Source organism: Perissodus microlepis, chromosome 6 (genome assembly GCF_051167445.1).
Source record: "Perissodus microlepis isolate ML-2025 ecotype Zambia chromosome 6, ASM5116744v1, whole genome shotgun sequence".
NCBI classification, from domain to species: Eukaryota; Metazoa; Chordata; class Actinopteri; order Cichliformes; family Cichlidae; genus Perissodus; species Perissodus microlepis.
In genome coordinates, this window is record NC_140466.1 from 35,097,225 (window position 1) to 35,108,211 (window position 10,987).

A 10,987-nucleotide genomic window follows, 5' to 3' on the forward strand; every position below is an offset into this window, starting at 1 on the left:
CAGGTGTTCCTTCTTATCTCTAATCAGTGCTTTGTAAAAGGCCTCCAAAGTCTTCTCTATCTGTAAGCCAAGGCAAAGCAGCAATGTTAAAAACTTTTGCTACATTAACATGAGAGTTTTGTCCAAATGGAGGACGATTACTGTTAAACTCACCGTTAGTAAGTTGTGCAGAAGTTGTGCCCCAATTCAAAGGTAGGAACTGCCAAAGAACGTGACCCACAAAGATCCTCTCAGAGGATCTGAAAGCAGGCCTACCCCAAAATGGGTCAGTCTGACCTCAGAAATTTGTCAGTATGGCTTAAAAGTATTTCAGGCAGCAGTGTCTGAAACTCCCTCCCTCAGCTCCTTTCCATTGTCAGCATCAGGAGTTCTGTGTCCAACAAATCTAGTAACTTCCTAAAATTGGCAATCCAGTACAGAAATTCCATATGTCAATTTTAGATACTATTTGTGTCACTTTTTCTTGATTACAACACTAGAGAGTGTGCAAAAGGGTTCATCTTTATCCCTGTTTGTCTGGTTTGGAAGTGGGTCACAGCAGCTATCTGCCTTTTAATCTCTCACTGTGTCCTCCTACATATTCCCATAATCCCTTTTATGTTCCTGTCAAAGAAGTGTCCTTTTGTGTTGATCACATAAAAAGAACATGGAGTTTTTATTTTGATGCCTGTTGTACTGCAGATGCTTGAAATGTCCCTGCTTTGGAAAGTGGTTTACTGTAAGTTGCCCCTTCAGCTTCCTGCCGTGACCATTTTTCAAAACCAAATGTGCTGTGAGAATTATAGACCTGTAATTCAAAGTGTGTAAAAGTAATGTGGAACTGTTTCCCTAGTTTACTGGTCAGTTGAATCATATCTTTTTCTTCTTTTAAGATTTATCTGCGTTGTAGCTCAATAAAAGTGAACTGTTTGTTGCTGACACTAAAGAAATAATTCAAATCTTTACCGTGAAGTCACATGACCAGGGATCAGCGGCCTGGAATATCTGCCACCATTGATTAATTGGGAGGTTCATACATAATAAAGTCAAGATTTCACATGCTGCACCCTTTGTTTCCTTTTTGCTGAGGCCATGGAGATATTCACTCATCAGAAAGTGACGTGAAGCTGCACTTCAAAGTTGAACACACATCCCTTTTCTTTCACAAGACTGTTATGTTAATGCATGCACATGTCAATAAAGCTGCTGTACTGAGGCTTAGTGCTGAGCATATGTAGAGAGAGTGTAACCAGAATTACATTTTGCAAGTATTTTCAGTTCGGTTCAACTCAATTTTATTTATATAGCACCAAATCAAAGCAGCAGTAGCTTCAAGGTGCTTTATTTTGTAAGGCAAAGACCCTACAGTAATACAGAGAAAACTCAACAGTCACACAAGCAGGCACTTGGCAACAGTGGGAAGGAAAACCCCCCTTTAACAGGAAGAACACCCTGAAAGAACATGGCTCAGGGTTGGAGATGAGGGGAGGTTTCAGATGCAACATTTCAAATGACATCATTACACACACAAGATGTTTTCCATATCTAGTTTGAACATCTGTCTTACAAGCTACTGATGCAATAGCAATATTTCACATTTAGAAAACACATTATCAACATTAATGACTATAGAAGATTATTTTCATGGGTAAAATCTGCTCATTTAATTTGAAAAACTGGAAGTAATGTAATTTGTTTAAGAATTACTTTGACAGTGGATGTGTGGGAACAAAGTGGGAACATGTGGGAACTTGATTTGCTGTTGATCTGGTACTATAATGCATATTCTGAAGAATCAGTAAATTAAATTACAATAATCATTCCACTTATATGGGAATGCTGGACAGCTTAAACAAGTTCAAGTTATGGAGCTGGGTAGTATTTAGTATTATGTATGCAGCACTGGACTGATTAGCTTAGTGAACGTCAAGTTAGTGTAGCGATCTAAAAGTGTTCATTTCATTCATCTCTGGAAAAGATCTAAGGTTTTAGCAAGGATTATACTAATTTAATTGTATTTTTATTTGGGGCATTTGCTGTGACTTACTCTAGTTTTACTATTGCCAAAAAGTTAGAGTTAAGACTGGCTCATGATGTCATCAGCGAGCACGTGCGAGAACGTGATTAGTAGAAACTCACGAGTAAGAAGAGAGAACATATGTTAGCTGTGCTTCATGTAAACTCTAAAACTGAAGTGAGGGTAATAAAGTTGTCAAAACAAGAATGCAGTCATGTCTCTTTGAGGGTGCAGCATTAGCATTTACGTTAGCAATTTAGATTGGGGGGTTCTTTTGTCTCATTTATTCTTTATTTCTTACTTTGTTTTGCTTTGGGGGGGTTTCTGAGCTGCCATATTACATTCTCATTTTTTTACATTTCTTTGGTTGAATCTGTGAAACATTCCAAAAATAACACACTTTAGTAGCTATGAAAATAAACATTTTAGAGCACGTTGATTCCCACAGACCCATCACCAAAAAACTTTTCTTGGCGTTGTGTGCAGGGTGTCCCTAAAAAACAAGTGGACAATTGGAGAACGAAAAAAAAGCTAGCTAAATCAAACATCTACTGCAACAGTAAATGTAAGTCCTGCCCTAAGAAACCAAAAGAAATCCAACAAAGAACTGACATAGGATATGTAGAAATTAGTGCTGTCAGCGGTAATCTCGTTAAAATGACCTAAAGCCATAACCGCATTAACAGTCATTTTAACAAGATTAACGCTGACACCACTAGTAGAAATGCATCTGATACATCCAGTCGATCGACCTGTTAAGAAATATTTGCTAAAGAAGGGAAACGGGGAGAAAAGGCTCAGGTTTGCCATTTAGGTCTGATGCAGTGATGAATCCATATTTGAGTTTTTTGTTTGAATTATTGCCATTATGTATGTAGGTCACGAGAGAGGTACAAAAACATCTGTAAAACCCAGTGGAGGCTTTGTCGTGGTTTGAGGTTTCATTTTTCAACCAGTGGTGTCGAAGAAGTTTATGAATGCAGTAAAGCACCCTGAGATTTTTATTCACCATGAAATACGTGGATCAAATGCCAGTGCAGTCAAAGCATACCTGGATAGAAAGGTTTAACACTATCAGTCATGGATTGGCCTCCGCAGAGCCTCAACATTATCGAAGTAATGTGGGATCATTTTGACAGGGAACAAAGTAAAAGCAGCCAACATCCCTTGAGAACTATTCCTAAAGCTACTTAAGGAAATGCTCAGGCTGTGTTGACGAATAAAGATGCTCGTTAGATCTATAAACTCTGTTTTTGCTTTCTATATTGTATTTCCCAACAACAAAAACAAATGAGGGGTGACTCTAGACTTTTGCACCATACTATAGTGAAAACTGTCACAGCCCTTGTCAGTCCGTCAAGTCCGTCAACTTTGTCCACTTCGGTGCGTCTGTCCTCCGTCGCACAAAACAAACAGAAGCGGTGGCAGTCATACCCGCTATGCCTGATGTCTTTCCATTAAATTCCACTCATGCAGGATAGGAGAAACACTAAAGCAGAAATATGAAAAGATTGAGGCAGCAAAATGGTGAGTGACAAAACAGCTGATGCTGAAAAGCAGAGATGGAAATAGATGAAACAAAAATTGAAGCGACAAAATGGAGAAATAAAAAGAGTAATGTCAAGAAATCACTAGAGAGGGGAGGCTGGGGACGCAAGACAAACACGAATAAATAAATGACAGACGGAGCAAGAAATTTAGGCAGTTGAAAGGCAGAGGCAGCGCACAGACAGACGGCAAATTTGCAAAATTACCAATATCTGATATTGCCATCAATAAAAGCAGAGCTGACTCTCTATTTTAAGTTTGTTTTTTTTTTTGTTGTTTTTTTTGGAAGAGGCAAGAATTCACTTAGAATTTAAATTCACTTCATCTAATTTTCCACTAAACTCTTAAACATGGCAGCATCTTTATCGTTACACATTTGCATTCAGGTGTTAAGACAATGTTTTTCTCCATCCATTCGCTTCCGCTTATCCTTTTTCAGGGTCGCTGGAGCCTATCCCAGCTGTCATGGGGCAAAAGGCAGGGTACACCCTGGACAGGTCGCCAGTCTGTCGCAGGGATAACACACAGAGACAGACAACCATTCGCGCTCACATTCACTCGCACCTAGTGGCAATTTGGATTATCCAATTAACCTATCCCCACAAGCTGCATGTCTTTGGACGGTGGGAGGAAGCCGGAGTACCTGGAGAGAACCCAAGCAAACACGGGGAGAACATGCAAACTCCACACAGAAAGACCCCGGCCTGATGGTGGAATTGAACTCAGGACCTTCTTGCTGTGCGGCAACAGTGCTAACCACTGTGCCACAACAGTGCTGCCCCACAATGTTTTTCTATATTTTAAAATATGTCATGATCATTTTCAACAGAGAATTTTTAGGAAATTTACCAGACAGATAAGTCTAGACTGTTTGTGTATATAGTAAGTGTTAATATTGATGTTGATATTGGATGCCCAAAAGTGTCAGAATTATCTGACTGGATCTTTCCAGAAAGCTTTCCACCACACGTACAACCATGATAGCATCATCATACACCAATATGGTGTACAATTTATATGCTTGATATTTGTTATATTTGTTATACATGCATAAATAAACTGATAAATAAAATGTAAACGTTCAAAGATAAAAATAATGAGCATAAATGTGGAATAATGCAAATAATGTTCTGCTCTGTTGTGACCCGTGTTCTTGTACGTGTAATTTAAATAACTAATATTTCCTGTTTCCTGGTCTCTCAGGTCATCAGGTGGAGATCTTTTAAATGTTCCTAGAATCAGATCTGAGTATTGCTCAGGATTCTTTCACTTACTCTGGTCCTGTTCTTATGAACAAGCTGCCTGCTGACCTGAGATCAGTTACATCTGTGCATATATTTCACATATACTGTAAACTTACATAGGTTTTTATGTTTTTAATTTCTGTGTTGAGCACATTGAGTTTACATATAATGAATTCTGCTATATGATTAAAAGTGTCATTGTCATTGTGAGCAGTGTATGCAGTGTTTTCCCCCCCACACACAATTAGCTTAGGGAGGCTACCTGGGTATATTGCCAGCAGCCCTAAGACAAGGACCTGATTGATTTACTGGCAGACAGTCCTCACACCCTTATTTTAACAAGCTTGCAGCCGCCAAAGCCGAGGTTCAACCGCCAACCTGTTTTGTCTGATCCTGTCAGTGTTGTCATGCTGTGGTGGGACAAAGCCATAACTTCACTGTCTTGGTTTGCAGCTTTTCCCCTGTGAGCTGGTTCCTGTGTCACTACAGTGAATTCACTCAGGCTGCAGGGCAGAACAAGGACTACCACTGTAAACTACAGTAAAAGACAATGGAACTGAGTATCAGTGAGTGAGCCCATCCAAGGAACTGAGTGAAGAGACAGTTCATTCTCTCTGTTGTTTATATAGCCTATATCAGCGGTCCCCAACCCCCGGGCCTCGGACCGGTACCGGTCCGTGAGTCGTTTGGTACCGGGCCGCGAGAGTTGAGGCTCAGGTATGAAATGCATGGTTTTCAGGGTTTTTATTGGTTTTCAGCGTTATTTTATTATCGTTTTTATCGTTAACTCGGTTTTCCTGGGTCTTTTCACGTGTGTTGTGAATAAATCTTCTTTTTTTCGGTACCGGTACTAGTTTTATTTTGTTGTATTTATCCGCGACACCTTAAAGGCCGGTCCGTGAAAATATTGTCGGGCATAAACCGGTCCGTGGCGCAAAAAAGGTTGGGGACCGCTGGCCTATATAATATGATTTACTTCTGTAGTCACAAAATCTCCTTTTGTGCACACATGCACACGTCCCCAGCAAGAACTTCAGCCTTTAATAATTGTTGGAGAATGATTTAGTTTTTAGTAGTCAGAAGCTGGACCATTTGTCCTGTAGGACATACTTTTCATGAACTTTTTAAGTTGTAACCTGTCAGACAAATTCTGCACAGCTCTATTAGCCCGCAAGTGGGATATTTGTCTGGAAACAATTAATGCAGTGAAACAATAAAATATTCAGTCTTGTTCATTTAATTAATCATTTCTGCATTCTCTATATTAGTGCCTGTATTTTCAGCTGAAATCTGCCCGCCTGTCACTCCTCTTATTGACCCTCCGCCGCCTCCATCATTTCATTATTCCCATGAATCCTGTCTGCCTCGGTGTCTTTTACAAGGCCCCTCTGTTTTAATGTTATGGACAGAGTGGATGAAACACAGTGTTCTTGTGACAGCTCCAGCACTCTGCCTCCAATTGACCTGGTCCCCATACTACCACAGTTAGTCCCGTTTATGGACAGTGGAAGCCATAAATCTATGGTACAAGTGGACAGAGTCAGAGCACAGTCAAAGAGAAGGAGCATGAAGGCTAAACTCAGGTTTCCAAATCCCACTTCCTGACTTTGTCACCTCTGATAGTCCCTATACATTAAAATAAGGAAGATAATACTCTTGGCCTGATCTAAGACTGCTACAAATACTACAGTAAATTGCTCGATTGTTAACTATTTTATTCTTTTAGTCCTTTGTGCATCAGCTGGTGTATTTGACTCTATAGTCTCTGTATTGAATAGAGAATCAGGCTGTTTAGTCAGTGTATTAAAAGTGGAGCCTTAAAACATATTGGTGCACATATGGCTGTACCACTCATTACTGGGGGTTGTAACTGTGTTAAGTCTAAGCTAACCGTATTGTGAAGCATAAACAAATGTAATTACCTTTCAAGTGTATCAATTGATGTAATTATAATCACATCAATTAAAAGTGGGAGCTCATCTAAAGAGGGTTTATGCAAAGAAAGGTGACATCCTTTCACAAAGTTATTTTTGAAGGGCTCATTTCATGACGTAACACTCAGATTTGTACTTTGTGGAGTCTTCTGGCCTCAGATGACATTTAATGTAAATACATGCTTCAAATCCTAAGAAACAAACAGGATGATGAAGAGATCGTGTTCCCTTTGTTAGGAAAGACATGAATTATTGGCAGTAATGTCCATATACTATACTGCAGTAGCTCATGTTTACACTTCATAAAAACCAGAGTTTATTTACTGATTTACTGTTAATAAAAAAATGTTTTAAAAAAAAATGTAAAGTTTCCCTGATGTTGCTATTATACTGAATGAATTCAGACTGTGATTCATGCTTTTATTTTTGCTGAGTTACTGTACTGATCTTATAAGAGATTACTGTGGATTCACCGTAGAAGCATATTTTAAATGATATGCTGTGCTATGCTGTAGTATAGTATTCTACGGAGCCCCGGAGGGGACATGGGAGAAAAAAAAATTAAGACGGACTTTTGCGAGATCTCGCAAAACAAACTCGGGATCTCGCAAAACTTTTGCGAGCTCTCGCAAAACAAACTCGGGATCTCGCAAAACAAACTCGGGATCTCGCAAAACTTTTGCGAGATCTCGCAAAAGTTTTAGCCGCATTCTTCCCGTTAGCTTCGAGCTAACGGGAAGAATGCGGCTAAAACTTTTGCGAGATCTCGAGCTAACGGGAGGTCTCGACCTCCCGTTAGCTTCGAGCTAATGGGAGGTCGAGACCTACTACAGCCGGGAGGAACACCGCTTTCCCGGCACATCGTGCCTCGACCTCCCGGTCGGCTTCGAGCCGGCGTCCGAAGAATGCGGCTAAAACTTTTGCGAGATCTCGGGAGGTCGAGGCACGATGTGCCGGGAAAGCGGTGTTCCTCCTGGCTGTAGTAGGTCTCGACCTCCCATTAGCTCGAAGCTAACGGGAGGTCGAGACCTCCCGTTAGCTTCGAGCTAACGGGAAGAATGCGGCTAAAACTTTTGCGAGATCTCGCAAAAGTTTTGCGAGATCCCGAGTTTGTTTTGCGAGATCTCGCAAAAGTTTTGCGAGATCCCGAGTTTGTTTTGCGAGAGCTCGCAAAAGTTTTGCGAGATCCCGAGTTTGTTTTGCGAGATCTCGCAAAAGTTTTGCGAGATCTCGCAAAAGTCCGTCTTAATTTTTTTTTTCTCCCATGTCCCCTCCGGGGCTCCGTACTATTCTATGCTATGCTATGCTATATTATGGTATACTATTCTATGATATGCAATGCAATGGTATACTATTCTATGATATGTTATGCTATGCTACAGTATGCTATTCTATGATATGCTATGCTATGGTATAGTATGCTATTTTATGATATGCTATGCTATGGTATAGCATGCTATTCTATGATATGCTATGCTATGGTATGCTATGCTATGGTATGCATGCTATGGTATAATATGAAATGACCGATTCTAAACTTCATTATTTTCAAATAAACTTTCTGATTCATTTTTTATTACAATAAAAATACTTTGTGAATCAAATATGATTATATATGATTTTATGTATTATACCATAGTGATAACAATGCTGTGTCATAAAAGCCACAGACATGCAGACGTACTCCTGTAGCATTGGTCCTCTCACCATCAATCACTGACTAAATTCAGTCATTCTGGTCAGTGAGCTATAGAATGGAACAGCTGCAACCTTTGCTAACAATCAAACAGTATATGTAATGAGCGTATATTTGTATTGTGTCATAACACATTCATACCAGCATTTTAAGTTAAATGTAGCTTTCACACCTAATAGCGAAGCCACTGTGGTTTGGCCACAAGTGCACTGCTTTAATCTTTGCAGGATGGACTCTCTCATGATGCTGCAAGTTTTTCAAATACAGAGAGAACCAGCTGACTCATCGGGTTGTGACCTATGTCTCCCCAACCAACCATTCAGATCACCTTCACCGCATGACTATACCACTAACTCAGTCAAGGGTTACTGGTCACACATATTCTAAAAACTATTCCTCGTCTTTGTTCTCATTTAATAAACCACAACCGCTCTGAAGAGCATAAAAAGAAAAATCCCTCATTCTGTAGCCACTGCGGGAAATTGATTTTACATTCGGAGAGAACTTTCAGTCTGCATTGAAATGCTCAGGTTGTTTACTTGAAACAGATTGGTCTCAGCGTTCTCCTGGAGATGTGTTAAAGTCACACAGTCACACTTTTCCATCCACTTCACAGAAGGTCAGTCCCAGACACTTTCAACAGCATATCTGTATTCATCACATCTCCATTCACAGCAAACAAGCAACCCGCGGGCAGCCAGCGGCGCGGTGTCATCTCTCTGCAGGTACTGCATGTATGGCCTCTGGCTTTTATTCCAACAACATTTGGTTGTGTGTATATCATAGTGACATTTGCATTCAACCCCTGATCTGTCCAGCTTGAAGAGATTTGCTTGCAAATGTGAGCTTCTCTTTCTCGGCAGCCGTGTCAGTTGTGATCTTCTTCATACTTTAAGCAGTTTCTTGTTGTTTTGTAAATCTGAAGCAGAGAAAAGTGACCCAGACCGATTGGGTAGGAAGTTATTTTACTCATTTTTCTTACAGTTTTCAAGGAGAAAAACAACTGTGGAGAAGACTGAGCAAACACATAGAGGGAAGGGACAGATGGAGGGGGGGGGGGAATGGGAGAAGTAAGAGTAGGAAGATGTGGGTCAAGATGGTTCATTCTGTGCAGACTTCACAGGAACAAGGACAGAGTCTCCTTCATGAAGGCACAGAGTCTCCTTCATGAAGGCACAGAGCATCAGCAGCACCTGAGGTTAGTTTAGGTCTTCCAGGTAAAGTTTGTCATTTTAATCATCGTTAACCTCCAGTGATAACAAAGAAATTAGAAAAACAGGTAAACACAATTTCAACTTTGCACAGTGAGTCTTTAACATTTTAATTTTTCCCACTTGCCAGCAAAATGACAAAAGATCTCAGCACACACAACAACCAAAATCCACAATAATCTTAAGTGCTCATTTGTCACATAAAATTAATTTCATTTCATGTAATAATTTCATTTGAACATAACACAGATTTAAAGTAGAAAAATAAATTTTGTATTTCATACATTTTTCTAAAGCCAAAGTTTTGAGTGCATAACAGCTGGTGCTGTCACCAGATGACATCTGAAAATGAAACCACTGCGCTGTGCAAAAAGAAGCTGAAAAAATCGTGCAGACTCCCGTGTTAAAATACCACACATAAATAGGTTTACAGCCTTGAACAAGGCCTAGAGCTTCTTTTCCCATTTATAACAACTGCTTTGCAGTGGAATTTTTATCTAGCTCATCATTTAAAAATTTTTAAGGCTTAACATTTGTCCTATCAGGAGCATCCACTCATTAATAACTGACAGCTATGCAGCTAGCTGATTCGATGACCTAGACCCTTCACCTGTATTTGTGGCAATAGTGCCTCTTGTAGTATTTTAATTGCAGTTATCTTACATGTAAGATGCTTTGTGGTTCAATAAATCCAAGACATTTTTGCTGAGGGAAAATTTAGTATTTCATCTGTATGTTACTTAACACTAGATAACCAGTATCTGTGTCTATGCAGCTCAGCTATAGACTCTGTTGTGGAAGTTTTCCATTAAATAAAGCCTGCAGACGAGTGGTGAGCGGTAGCTAACATTCTTTAATCAAAAACTCAAAGAACATAAAAACCCAAGCTTGTGGCGAGCCTGCATGATCGCGGGGCAGACGGTCAGCAGAGTCTCCTGAGCCTAACATGGCTCTCAGTTAAATACCTTCTTCAGGAACAAAAGGCAGTACACAGCTGTTTCACACCTTAAGGTTCACACTCCCTTGCTCCCTCCCAATGTTTACAAAAGATTCTTCCTGTGGAGTTGTCTGCTTCCCTCAACTTCCTTACTAGACCCCCACCATTTGTCTTATAGTATGAGTCTGAAACATGTTTAAAAATCCAGTGGCACCAAGGCATCATACAATAAAATAATGTGATTAATACATAAGTAAAAGAAATTCCTATAGACTCAGTGGACCAGCCTTGCTAACTAAGCTTGCTACATTAGTGCCTAATTTCTGAATTTCACCCTCTTCTCTTGTGGCTCTAAAAGACAAACACAACAATGGCCAAAGATCAAATCAATCAAAAACAGATGTCTAGATCCCTCTTTTAC